The sequence below is a fragment of the Leptonychotes weddellii genome, chromosome 11 (genome assembly GCF_054177405.1).
Source record: "Leptonychotes weddellii isolate Sample4059 chromosome 11, ASM5417740v2, whole genome shotgun sequence".
Lineage (NCBI taxonomy): Eukaryota > Metazoa > Chordata > Mammalia > Carnivora > Phocidae > Leptonychotes > Leptonychotes weddellii.
Window position 1 is genome coordinate 20,580,885 of NC_138379.1, and position 14,223 is coordinate 20,595,107.

At 37.5% G+C, this 14,223-nt stretch overlaps 1 protein-coding gene across 1 annotated transcript in view; it reads right to left on the reverse strand.

Moving 5' to 3' along the window:
• IFTAP (intraflagellar transport associated protein) overlaps positions 1–14,223 on the reverse strand; it is a 66,060-nt gene that overhangs the window by 51,302 nt on the left and 535 nt on the right. The window lies entirely within an intron of this gene.

Sequence of the window (14,223 nt, forward strand, 5' to 3'; positions counted from 1 at the left end):
TGCCAGATAAAATAAATAAATTTGAAGGTGGCTATTATTTCACTGTCAGTAGGACATGTACTTAATTACAAGAATGTTCATGTCAATCTGCTTTTCCAGAATTGGACCCCAGCAAAATTCCAACTCTGAATGACATCAATCTCTTCCTCAAACCATCTTGGGTAATCTACTTCAGTGAGCAAATACCAAACAGAAGCAGCCAGGTTGTGTTTTATATTGCTGTAAATGTCTCCTTGTGGATGCTTTAAAAGTGATAATAGAAATTCTTTTAAACTTCCTTTCCAATTCTCCAAGTGGTATATTTTGAGGTTTTAGCCTTAACACATCTCAGTTTTACCAAAGGGAAATAATTAACAGGCTATGCACAGCACAAATTCAAACTCCTTCAAGGCCTTTAATTTTATTCATGGGGTTATCACAGTCCAGGAGAGGAAATGTTTTCATTGACTTTTTAAAAGACTTTTGGAAAATCCAGTTTCATAAACTGTCATTATTTGAAGAGTCTAACAAATACCCACCTGCAAATTCAGAACTTACCTTAGCTATAAAAATACAAATAACCTAATGTTAAAAGTCCCCAGGGACTGACAGAGCAGATAATCATTTACCAGTCAAGTGGTTTATGCAAATCCTAGTGGTTTTCTGGAAGGAAGCAATGCTTTTTCAGTTGCCATTCACGTACGTTTGTGTTTTTATCAAGAAGTGTTTTTTCTAAAAGAAAAAAAGGGAGAGAGAGAGAGACACTTGCCCATAATAGGGTTCTTTGTTTTGGTTTGGTTTTTCTGTTTTAAGGCTTAGAGCTCTGCATGAAAGACCTAGAACACATTGTGACTATAAGTAAATGTGTAGAAATACTGACCAGTAAATCACACACAACACTTTCACAATCACAGCTGCTAGGAGGAAACACAGGGAGGATGTTTTGCTCTGCTTGGACTACTAAATTTCACAGGAAGACCACAGGCTTGGTTCTCTTCCTCTCTAGTCACTAGGAGATGGAGAGAAAAATCATATAACCTTCTTGGAGTCCTGTTTTCTACCACCGAATAATGAAACAAACACCCAAACCAGTTAGTGTTCTGTGCTCTCTGAAAGGACATTATTATGAAATATGGCATGTGGAATTCTCACCATTGATTTAGCACATCTTTGATGTTTATCTTCAGATCTCTTCTTAATGCAACCTACCTAAACAAAATGCAACTTTTAGAGGCAAGAGTGGTTAAATCTTCGGAAACAAGTCGCCATGAACTAGTCTCTCAAAGTGTGTAACCTGCTTTTTAACAGCACAGAGAGTTGTGTGTTGGTAAAAATAGGGTTGTCTTTTTTAAACTGTGAGGTTTACTGCTGATATTCTAAAATAATAAATAACACATTTTTAAAGAGTTGTGCAGAGGCTGTCAAAATCCACTTTCTCAATTTTTCATAGTTCTGCTCAACAAGAATCTCCTGCTGTGCTGAATGGTAAGACGGAATATTATCAAAAGAATTCACCTTGCCTACGGAAATGAAACCATCAACCTTGGTATTTCACAGGATGGGTCTCCTTTTATATTTTGGAAAATGGGCAAATCTCAAAAAGACCAAATTACATGGCAAATGCACAGATGTACTTATGTGATAGAAGAGACTCAGTATGAACTGATTTCCTCTTCCTTGACAGAACTACACCTATTTTGCATCCTCTAATATTTTTCATGTCTTTTAGATCATATTAAAAAGAAAGAAATCCAATGACTGAAATTGTCACAGATTCTCAGGGCTGAGAGAACCCTGAAGGTCATCTAGTCCAGTGATAGAGAATAAATGAATAAATCTGGGAAAGAAACTTTAGGTAGGGTTTTTGTCAAGTAATGACTACTGATGAGGAACAGTAATGTGGTTCTCATATCAAAAGTAGTAAAGACATGATTCTGATTATGAATTTCAAGGCATACATGAAGTCAGCAGGAAATTAAGGAAAAGGCAGCAATCTCACCCAGATGGGTATACCCAGGCCTCCAACTACACTCTGTACCCCGTAACATACAAAACACCTTGAGGCAAAGCAAGGCAAAGTGTGTGTGTGTGTGTGTGCACGCGCACGTGCACACGCGTGTGTGCACGGTAACTCTTCTATTGTGGTTTACCAGGATGAGATAAAAACATACAATTCTAGGGGCGCCTGGGTGGCTCAGTCGTTAAGCGTCTGACTTCGGCTCAGGTCATGATCCCAGGGTCCTGGGATCGAGCCCCGCATCTGGCTCCCTGCTCTGCGGGGAGCCTGCTTCTCCCTCTCCCACTCCCCCTGCTTGTGTTCCCTCTCTGGCTGTCTTTCTCTCTTTCAAATAAATAAAAATCTTAAAAAAAAAAAAAAAAACACATACAATTCTAGCATCAAAGAATACACTGCACTTCAAGTTATAAACTTCCCCCAATGAACCTTTCCTAACACTTAAAGGCACAGAACTCTTCGTTATCACCAAAATGTCGGTGGCAGAAGCATCTAGACCTCTATATAAAGACTTCCTCAGGGCACCTGGGTGGCGCAGTCAGTTAAGTGTCCAACTCTTGATTTCGGCTCAGGTCATGATCTCAGGGTTGTGAGACTGAGGCCCGCTTAAGATTCTCTCTCTCCTTCTCCCTCTGTCCCTCCAGACTTCCTCTCTCCACTCTCTCTCTCTCTCTCCCTCCGTCTCTGAAAACGACAACAAACACCTCTTCTAGGTACACTTCTGCAGTGAATTTTAAAGGAAACACTTGGAATTGGGAAAAGCTTGGGGATTACTATTGACTACAGAGCTTACAAAGGCAGAAGCTGTATTGTCATCCACGCAAAGGTCTTAGTAGTAGGCATGTCTCAGCTGTATTTTTTTTCCTTGACAAAATCTCACCGTGAGGAAAAGAAAAAAAGGAGACACCCATTCTAAAAACTGCATCTAATAAAATATGTGGGCTAAGTACATGCTTACCATGAACACAGATACCACAAAAGCTGCCTTAAGAGAAACAGATCTAGTTCCTTTCCTAAAGAGGATTATAATCTATGTATTTTATACAAGACTCCATTTTTGGAACAGGAATGACTCTGATGACCCGTGTGGTGATTATTTTTAAAATAGAGCAATATGGAATACGGTGAAAGTATTTTTAAATGAAGGCTGTGATAGGAGTAAGAACAATAAAAACATCTCAAGGCAAATAGTGAATTTTATAAAAGAAGCACAAAAAAATATAGACAATCTTTAGGACATAGGACCAGGCAAAGAGTTCTTAGACTTGACACCAAAAGCATGCTCTATAAGAAAAAAAAAAGTGATAAATTAAACCACATCAAAATTCAAAACTTTGTTTTGTGAAAGATCTTGCTAAGAAGAAATCTTGTTAAGATCTTGTTAAGAAGAGGAAAAGAAGGGCGCCTGGGTGGCTCAGTCGTTAAGCGTCTGCCTTCGGCTCAGGTCATGATCCCAGGGTCCTGGGATCGAGTCCCACATCGGGCTCCCTGCTCTGCGGGAAGCCTGCTTCTCCCTCTCCCACTCCCCCGGCTTGTGTTCCTGCTCTCGCTATATCTCTCTCTGTCAAATAAATAAATAAAATCTTTAAAAAAAAAAAAAAAAGAAGAGGAAAAGAAAAATCATAGACTGGGAGAAAATGTTTAAATTACCCGTACAACACAGGACTAGCACATAAAACATAAAGAACTCTCAAAACCCAATATTAAAGAAAAATCCAAATTAAAAAAACTGAAGACATCAACAGACATTTTACCAAAGAGGATATATAAATGACAAATAATCTCATGAAAAGATATTCAATATCATTAGCCATTAAAGAAATAGAAATTAAAACCACAATGAGCTATCACTACACACTCCTCAGAACGGGTGAGAAAAATCATCAGAAAAAATTGTGAGAACATGAAATGCTGGCAAGGATGCAGAAAAACTGGATAACTCATACATTGCTGTGATTCAGCCACTCTGGACAGTAATTTGGCAGTTCCTTTCAAAACTAAAAATGGACTTACCATACACACTAACAACTTAACTCTTGGGTATTTATCCCAGAGAAATAAAGTCTTATTCTCATGTAAGAACTTGTATATGAATGTTTACAGAGCTTTATTCATAACAGCCAAAAACAGGAAACTACCCAAAAGTCCTTTAATGGGTGAATAGTCAAGCAAACCATGGTACATTCATACCATGGAATACTACTCAGCAATAAAAAAGAAAAACTATTAATTTATGCAACAACTTGGATGAACCTCAAAGAAACTGTGCTTAGTGGAAAAAAGCCAGTCTCAAGAAGCTACACACATACTGCATGATTCCATTTATGTAACATTCATGAAACAACATAATCATAAAGATGGAGAACAGACTAATGGTTGCTGGGATTAGGGATGGAGGAGGGGTGGATTCGGATATAAATAGGGTACCATGAGTCTTGCAGGGGTGGTACAGCTGAGTATCTTGACTGTGGTGGTGGTTATACAAGACCACACATGTGATATAGTTGAACTAACACACACACACACACACACACACATCAGTGTATACATAACTGGTGAAATCTGAATATGTTCTGTGGATTGCACCACTGTTTCCTAATTTTTATATTGTACTACAGATATATAAGATGTTAACACTGCAAAAGGCTCGAACAAGGGTGCATAAAATCTCCCTATACATTTTTTTTTGCAACTTAAGTCTATCCTGTGATCTATAATTATTTCAAAGTTAAAAGTTTAGAAGGCAGCGGGGAAGAAGAACAGGAGAAGAAGGCTAAACCAATTAAGGCAAAAAAGATTTAAGAAGAGAAAATTATCACTAAAAGTTTACCAAGAATGTTGGAACTCATGCATGTTGATTGTTTTCCCCCCTGCAGAAAGCTATGGGGGGATGGGAACAACATTAATCTATAACATTACATGTTTAAGCAGAAACTTTCCTCTTGAAAAATTTGCTTCCCTTTCTGGCTCATCCATCCAAGCTACTGTAATGAGGTTTCTTGAGGCTATCATTCATTAAGCCTTGCTGTTCATCAGCAGATTGTTTAAAATCAATTTTATTTCCCCAAAATACACTCTTCCTTCAAGCTGTTTAAGTCAATCCAGAAATGTCTGCATTGACTTACTGAGGCAGGTCAACTGAGTATTAGACTGTTTTCAATTACACAGTTATTAATTCCATTAAACAAAGAAAAATGCAAACAGTTAAGCATTCAAACTTCCTCTCCCCACTCACTACCTATTGTTTTTTAAAAAGCAGATTGCCAGTGGACATGGAATCTGAAGGATATACCCACAAGACAAGTTTCAGAAAATCTACTGTTTCAGAAATCAGACTTCTTTTTCTCTACCATTTTTGTTTATCCCCTTTGTGGAAAAAGTTCAAGTTATGGATGATCACAAGTAAATACCCTACCTTCACCCCCTACAAGTACATAAAGCTCCTACAAGTACATTAACTCTAGACTAGTACATTTATCAAGAAAAATGTTCAATATACGTCAATACACATCTTTCAACCACATTCAAAACTGATCTCCCATCTTCAGAAATGTAATCAACTACATGAGTGAGTTACAAATGTAACAGTTAAGTCTCTCATGGAACATTTTTTTTCAAGGACCTAATAAAGCTGTGAATCCAGTAGAGGCAGTAGAGTTTCTGAGTCAACTGTATAACTCTATAATCATGCAACAATATTTCAATCATAAGAGATTTTTTAGCTCAATTGTAATCCCACCTTCACGTGGGATGCAATGTCCTATTAATGCTTATGTTTTCTCTCCGCAGAACAACTGTAACACAAAGGCATTCACTCCTAATTGAAGTTATCCCCTTCTCTCCAGCCTCCTGAGCCCGTCAGCCACCTGCACAGTGCACAGCACTTACAACACCAGGAAGCTTGCTTTAAAGCAAAATCCACACAGCTAGTTAGGAGCAGGTGTAGACAAACCCAACTAAATCAACTCTGCAGAGATTCATTTCTAAGTGTTTCAAAATGCCAGATCTTGCTAATAAAATCGACCTTTTCATATGACAATTCTCTTAAAAGAAACAGGATTTTAAAGTTTTTTTTTATCTTTTTAAAGATTTTATTTATTTATTTGACAGAGACAGTGAGAGCAGGAACACAAGCAGGGGGAGTGGGAGAGGGAGAAGGAGGGTTCCCGCCGAGCAGGGAGCCTGATGTGGGACTCGATCCCAGGACCCTGGGACCATGACCTGAGCCAAAGGCAGACGCTTAACGACTGAGCCACCCTGGCGCCCAAGAAATAGGATTTTAAAGATGCATTTCCCATTTTATTCTAAATTCCTATGACTGTGGAATAATAAATGAGCTTTAAGAGCTAGTATAGTGCTTTCCCAGCTTCCAATTAATCTCAGCACTTTATTTGCAATTTTGCCTCAATGTATACAACATAACATACATACACCAACGTGGCTTCTATATCCAAAGATAGTAACTAAGAAACACCAAATCCCTCCTTCTCTAAAAATAAAACTTTTTGAAGTGAATTTTTTTTCTAGTACAACATTGTAAATCACCTCTGAAATTTTTCTCCATTTTATTTTATGGCAGAGTCCACCTTAAATCACAGAACAATGAAATACAGGGAAATACCAGTCATCCCAGTCAGGTCGCCATATTTAATTAATTGCCCTAAATAAAAAGTGACAAGTCACTTGTCACGTTCTTCTCTTGACAATCCATCATACTAACTGTAGATTGCTTCCTTCTATATATTTCCTCTTCCTTCCTCTTTTCTCCTCTTTGCCAGTTTCAGTTGTAGCTCCCATTATGGGATTCACTCAAGTCAAATATCTCCTTTTCCTATGCTATTTATATTATTTCCTTAAAAATCAGCCACTTATTTAAGAAGTAAAAATTGTCTATTCCTATCAGAATGCTATGAAAAGTTGTCACTAACACTTATTAATTCATTAAGCAACCATGTAATTTGTTTCTCCATTTATAAAATGGGGATGGAAATGCTTGAGAGGCACAAAAACAGTCATGAGTTCACACAAGAGTGCTTCTCTCCTGCCTCCCCTCAACCCACCATGTATACACACCCCTGCAGCTGTGTTACCCTTGTCATGTGGTTTAAATTCTCTGGCCTTAAGTTGTTTGAATGTAAAACTAAAGGGACTGGACTTGAAGCTATCTACCATCGCTGGCATTCTGTTTTTCTCCAATTATGCTTCCTAATTGTTCAATTACTATGTCAGTACAGCCTGTTACTTTCATCTCCCTGCTGCTAAATAAAAATTATTTTATTCTGGAATTGCACTCACTTGCATTCTTTAATTATCCACTGTTTTTGGATGTAAGGTAGGAGAAATCAACATATTTCAGTGGAAGTTTGAATTTGATTCTGCCTCAAGGTTTAAGAATGGGCTGAGCAACCTACAATTATTTCTTGGTGAACTTTTAAGAATTTTAAGGTTGAGCATAAGAAGCATGTAAAGTTGCTTCGTCCTATTACCATGTATGTTCCTTAAAAGCAAGCCCTGTGTCTGTGATAATTTTTCTAATTCTCCAATGCCTCTGTACATAGCAGATGATCAGTAAATACTGTTGATTACTTCACATTTAGTTACTATGCTGAGCACTTTAGCAGACTAGGATCTTGACTGAGATCACTGCAAGTTCAATGCCCTCCTAATGGTGTGGCAAAGGCTGAGGGCTTTAAAACCCATTTCCAAATGTGTTGCTAATTTCCAGCGGCTTCAGGAAACAAATAACCCATTCAGCAACAAACTGCCTGTTTGCTGATGTTAGTAGTAAAATACAAAGACGAAAATACTTGCCTAAACATACCCATGGTTTCTATGTTACATTTCTTATTTTGCATTTACTGTGGAGATATCCAATATGTCAACTTTATGAGAGCTGTCACTGATGCTGGAATTTCAAGTACTATAATCATTATATAACACCATAAACAGATTTGGGAAATAATCCAATACTCTTTTGCAGACAAAGAAAAAAATCATCATGGAAGTAACTAGAAGAGATGATGATGCTTTTTTAAAGGATGGGCCATGGTGATGGGTATTAAAGAGGGCACGTTCTGCATGGAGCACTGGGTGTTATGCACAAACAATGAATCATGGAACACTACATCTCAAGCTAATGATGTAATGTAGGGTGATTAACATAACAATAAAAAATTAAAAAATAATAATAATAAAGGATGGGCCAACACTTCAAATGATGGAAACCAGCCAAACAACTGAGCTACTCATCAGTTTTTAAAAAGTCAACCCTGAAAATATATCCTAAAATTTTGCAAAGAATTAAAATAGTCACTTGTACAAATATATTTATAGTATCATCATCATCAGACAAGATTTACTGAGTACACTCTTCTACACCAGACATTTTATATCCATTAATTCTTACAATAAGGCAGGTATCATCTCTGTTTCAGAGATAAGGAAGCTGAAGCTCAAAAGGATCATTTAGTGGCAGAACTGAGACTCAAGTCCAGACCTGTCTACCTTTGATCGTGCATTCTATCATCTATGCCACATGGAAATGATTAAATGACCAACAATGGTGGATAGTCAGATAAATTATGTTACATTTACTTAATGGAATTTTAGGAAGTTATTAAAAATTACAAAGGTGAAAATAAAACATAGGGCACCTGGGTGGCTCAGTTGGTTAAGCGACTGCCTTCGGCTCAGGTCATGATCCTGGAGTCCCGGGATCGAGTCCCACATCAGGCTCCCTGCTCGGCGGGGGGTCTGCTTCTCCCTCTGACCCTCTTCCCTCTCATGCTCTCTGTCTCTCATTCTCTCTCTCTCAAATAAATAAATAAAATCTTTTTAAAAAGAAAATAAAATAGACATTTTATAGTGTATATGAAATGTAATATTAAAAAGATAACAAAATTTAAATGCATCTGCTTTATAACCAGGTAAAATGTGTATATATTTGCATAAACACTGTAATAGAGCCAAATCAATAAAAAATTTTATGCTTAGGTGATGGGCTCATGAGTGGTATATATTTTTCCTGAAGTAAATGTTTTTAATGAATTGTTTTAAAATTAAATCAGCTATAGTAATCAAGACAGTGTGGCATTAGTGAAAGAACAGACAGATCAACAGAACAGAACTGAGAGCACTGAAATAGACCCACATAAATACAATCAACTGATCTTTCACAAAGGAGCAAAGGTAAGACAGTACAGCACAGATAATCTTTTCAACAAAAATTCTGGAACAACTGGATCTCCAAAGGTAAGAAATGAATCTAGCCACAGACCTACACCCTTCACAAGAATTAGCTCAAGTGGATCACAGACCTAAACAAAAAAATGCAAAGCCATAAAGTTCATAGTTCATGGGAATGGCAACAACATTTTAGATATAACACCAAAGGCACAATCCATCAAAGAAATAATTGATAAGGTGGCCTTACTAAAATTAAAAACTTCTGCTCTGCTAAAGACACTGACAAGAGAATAAAAAGAAAAGCCACAGACTGGGAGAAAATATTTGCCAGAGACCCATCTGATAAAGGACTGTTAACCAAAATATACAAAGAACTCTTAAAATTCAACAATAAGAAAACAACCTGATTAAAAAAATGAGCTAAAGCTTTAACAGACACCTGACCAAAGAAGATATACAGATGACAAAAAAAGCACGTGAAGAGATGCTCCACATCATATGTCATCAGGGAAATGCAAACTAAAACAACAGTGAGCTACCACTACACAGCTGTTAGAATGACCAGAATCCAGAACACTGACAACACCAAATAGCTGACAAGGATGTGCAGCAACAGGAACTCTCATTCATTGCTACTGGGCACTGAGCACTTTAAAGATATTATCTGACTTAATCTTTTTGCAACAATCTTTTGAGGTGACTACTTCTATTATCCCCATTTCAGAGAGAGAGAAACAGAGGCTTAGAGATTAAGATAACTCCACTGGTAAATGGCAGACCTGGCAAAGAAAACTAGGTCAGTTTGACTCCAAAGCCCATTTTCTTAATCATTCTGCTGTACAATATTACACCACAGCTCCTGATATCAAGTTGGTAGGAGGCCTCCAAGAATTAGAACGACTTCTGAGCATTGCGTTAAAGAAAATGAGACCCATGGGGCACCTAGGTGGCTCAGCCGTTAAGCGTCTGCCTTTGTCTCAGGTCATGATCCCAGGGTCCTGGGATCCAGCCTCGCATCGGGCTCCCTGCTCAGCGGGAAGCCTCTTCTCCCTCTCCCTCTCCCCCTGCTTGTGTTCCCTCTCTCGCTGTGTCTCTCTCTGTCAAAGAAATAAATAAAATCTTAAAAAAAAAAAAAAAAGAAAATGAGACTATCGAAGAGCAATTCAAGATCAAAATGACTGGCATTGGTATTAGTGGTCTCTGCTTTAGGAAAAATACTTTACCATTGGATTCTTAATAGTATTATTTAAGTCACAGCAATTATATTCATTTTCTTCTATATTTTTCTAAAATGTTTTTAATTATAAATCAGGCTTCAGCCAGATTTTTTTTTTTTTTTTTGTCTTTACAAATAGTGGATTGTGTTTCTATTGTTGATTGGTAAGGAAATAGTTAAATCTTAAGAGTATACCCTGGTGGATATCTCCCTCAACCATCTAAAGACAAGAAAAAAAAAAAAGGTCACAGTCAGTTACTCCCGTTAGATCAGTGTTCACTGGAACATCTGTAGGTGCATATACACACTCTGTTTACTGTGAGCCTTCCGCTTGCCACGGTCAGAGTGGGCAGTCAGTGAATCTTCCCCAAGTGCTGACATTTAATACCTGGTTTAGCAGCAAAGATTCAGAGAGGGGTGAGAAGCCCCTCTGGCCTTCAGGTAGGTCCAATACCTTCATTTCTACCAAAGCTAAAAGATGGGCACCCACGTTTGTCAACTTTCAGGGAAAGGTGATGCTCCCCTTCAGCAGTGTGTTAGCTACAGATGAATTGGGTGTCCGGATGGGGAGGGGATGCTATAAAATTTGGAAACTATAGGGCTTTCTTGTGTCTGGCTGCTGCAAGGATTTAATCCTGTGGCATCAGAGCCCATGTGTTAATCTTAGTATATAAATGCTTCTCTGGCATAAGTGTCAGAAAAAAGACCTAATCCTGGCTTCAGTGCAAGCAAAAAAAAAAAAAAAAAAAAAAAATCAAATAATGTATGCCTTGAACCTGATTAGCTGTGCAAGACAGTGTTAATTCATGCATGGAATGACTGCAGTTACATGAGGTTACCTGCTGTTTGGGAGCAATCAGGAAAACATGGGCAACACTGATCAGTAAGATTTAATGCCTCAGAGTATAGTACCTTTCTTTGGATGGAAAAAAAGAGTTCAGACACAGGAAACTACAAACCCAGACCTCACCCCATTAGTCTTCTTTTGATTCTCAACTATGTCCTAGCTTCACAGTGAATAAATGAAAACCTCCCTGCTGAGGAATGTTAGCATGGGGTTGGGAAAATTGTATAAATTTATTGGTCCTCTATTTCTATCTTTTAAAAAGAATCTTTAATGTGTTGACTTTGAAACTTCCTTCGGTTGAAGAAGAGTGTCTTCTTTTTCTTTTTTTTCTTTTTTTTTTTTTAAAGATTTTATTTATTTATTTGAGAGAGAGAGAATGAGAGACAAAGAGCAGGAGAGGGGGAGGGTCAGAGGGAGAAGCAGACTCTCTGCTGAGCAGGAAGCCCGATGTGGGACTCGATCCTGGGACTCCAGGATCATGACCTGAGCCGAAGGCAGTCGCTTAACCAACTGAGCCACCCAGGCGCCCAAGAGTGTCTTCTTTTTCAAAATTTGCCTTTTTTATCTAGCCTATTTAAAGAAAGTAGATTATTTTAGTTCTAGTATAACCTTTCAAAAACTCTTAAAAATCAAGATGTGACTAATATAAGCATATTAAGACCATGGAAAGTATACAATAGCTTACTCCAGTGAAAACATATTTAAGTTAATAAAGCAAATTTCAAAAACTAAATAAATATGGCAAAATTTGTGAAAACATTTTCAATGTTCCTGTTTATTCTTTAAATACATTAAGTCATCTGGTCATGGTTTAAAATGGGTATTCTAAAAATTAAATGCACAAATACTGGAACTGTGTTACAAGATAATTCATCCCAACAGTAATAAACCTCACCACTGTTTTTAGGACCCTGCAATCGTGAGGTGTACCAAGAGCAGGGCATCAAAGGGAGGACAGGTCAGAAATCTTTAGGGATCCAAACTAAGCTACAAAAAATGGGTAGTATTCCTTATGCCTTGCCTAAGAAAATGTGTCTGCTAATCTACAGTAATCATCTTTTCACTTATGAGAAGCCAAATTCCCTATGACAACCTTAAAATAAAGCCAACAGGCTACAGTGAAAACTTAAAAAAAAAAAAGCTTGCTGTTTAAAAGCAAGTGTTGTTGGTGTATGTTCATCCCTTGGGATCTGGAATCCATTACCCCTGTATGGCTTGCTCTACATCCCAGTAACAGTATTCAGAGGTTTTTAAAATAAACAGGCTTTGGCTTTAGTGCTCCCTCCGCCCAAAAATGGACAACTTTCTGACAATCATCACATATCATGCTGAGTGTAATCATTTACGGTTTTCATTTATTGAATTGAGGTTTAGCAGTATTTCCTTTTAATTCCTATGCAGAGCATTTTCTTAGTTCCCATAAGCCTTCTTTTATGTATATTTGGATAGGCCATGAATAAAGAAAACACCCATGTTATTTCATAAGTAGGGCAAGTTGCTGAACCTACAAACCACCATGGTCTGAAGAAGAGACAGGCTTGCTTTCATAACTTTAATAATAATGCTTCTCATTCACTATGCCCTCACTTGGTTTAATAACCCACAAGATGATTATTAAAATATCACACCTTAAGGAATCTCCCAAGTAAACTAAAACTAAGTAGAAGAGAACATTTAGCAATTAATTACACCTGATCTACAGAAGTGCTTCAAGGCAAAAAGCTCCCCCCACCCAACATCTCATTAGACTGACCATAGATTCTAAATGGTCCAAGGAATCTTTGCAGGGAGAATAAAAATATAGTGTCAACTAACATTTATTAAATGTTCATTATATGCCAGGCACCGTGCTTTGTGACTTATATGTGTTATCCCATTTATCCTTCAAAGCAACCCAATGAATAGGTACTAAAATGATTCCCGTTTTCCAGAAAAGAAAGAATAAAAACTTGCCCAAGATGGTTACACAGCAACTAAGTTTCAGAGCCCAGACTTGGACTCAGACTTCAAAGTCTGCATATTTAATGAGGGGTTAGAGAAAGGGTAGCAGAAGAATAAATGAATTATTTCCTGTTATTTAAAATGAACTCACCACCAGCACCTCCATTGATATGCTTTTCCAATTCTCATTAGTCTAAAAAGTTAATCAATCTATACCCATTGATCAGATCCCAGATCCTAAATCCTATCTCACCATCTCCAACGTTATAAATATCATCTGCCGTGACTGGCAGGTAATTGTGTACTAACAACCCTACTTTTGATAAGTTCAAGCATAACTATGAAAACTATCACAGTGTACAAAGCCCTGTTCTGAGTGCTTTACATTTATTAATTTACTAATCATAACTAACATCGACCAAGGAGGTAGGTAATTACATTTTTACAGATGAGGAAATTGAGACAGTGAGATATTAAATTACAATTTCATAGAGTTAGTAGGTGACAGAGACAGGATTTGAATACAGCCCTTCAGCCCTCAGAGTCCAGACTCTGAAGAACTGAGAGTCATATTCAGAGACACTGTTTCAAACTGTTTTTGAAGCATATTAACAATTTACTCTTAACAGTCAGGAATCTGTACTACTTTGTTTCCTTTAACCTTTGGTGCCTAGGACTTCACTCTACAAACAGGGAGTACATTATTAAGGCTCCTGGAATCTCTCTAAGGTAAGTAATGATAATAAAATAAAAATTGATCAAGCTTATTTCATCTAGTAAATAACCTTTTAAAAAAATACTATAATACTAGTATTAAATCCTGAATAATTCTGGCCCCTCTTTGCTTAGCGTCTGCTTACCACAGAGTTACTAAAGAATTATTTCAAATGTCTTGGGCTGGAAAGAGAGATCTGAAAAACAGCCACTAACTGTATTTTTCCTAGAGAGGGAGAGAGAAGGGAGGGGCAGGAGAAGAAAAGAGAGTGGAGGAGGCAGGGAGGTGTTTAGGAATCTTCTCTGCCTCCCTAAAAGAACCCTAAA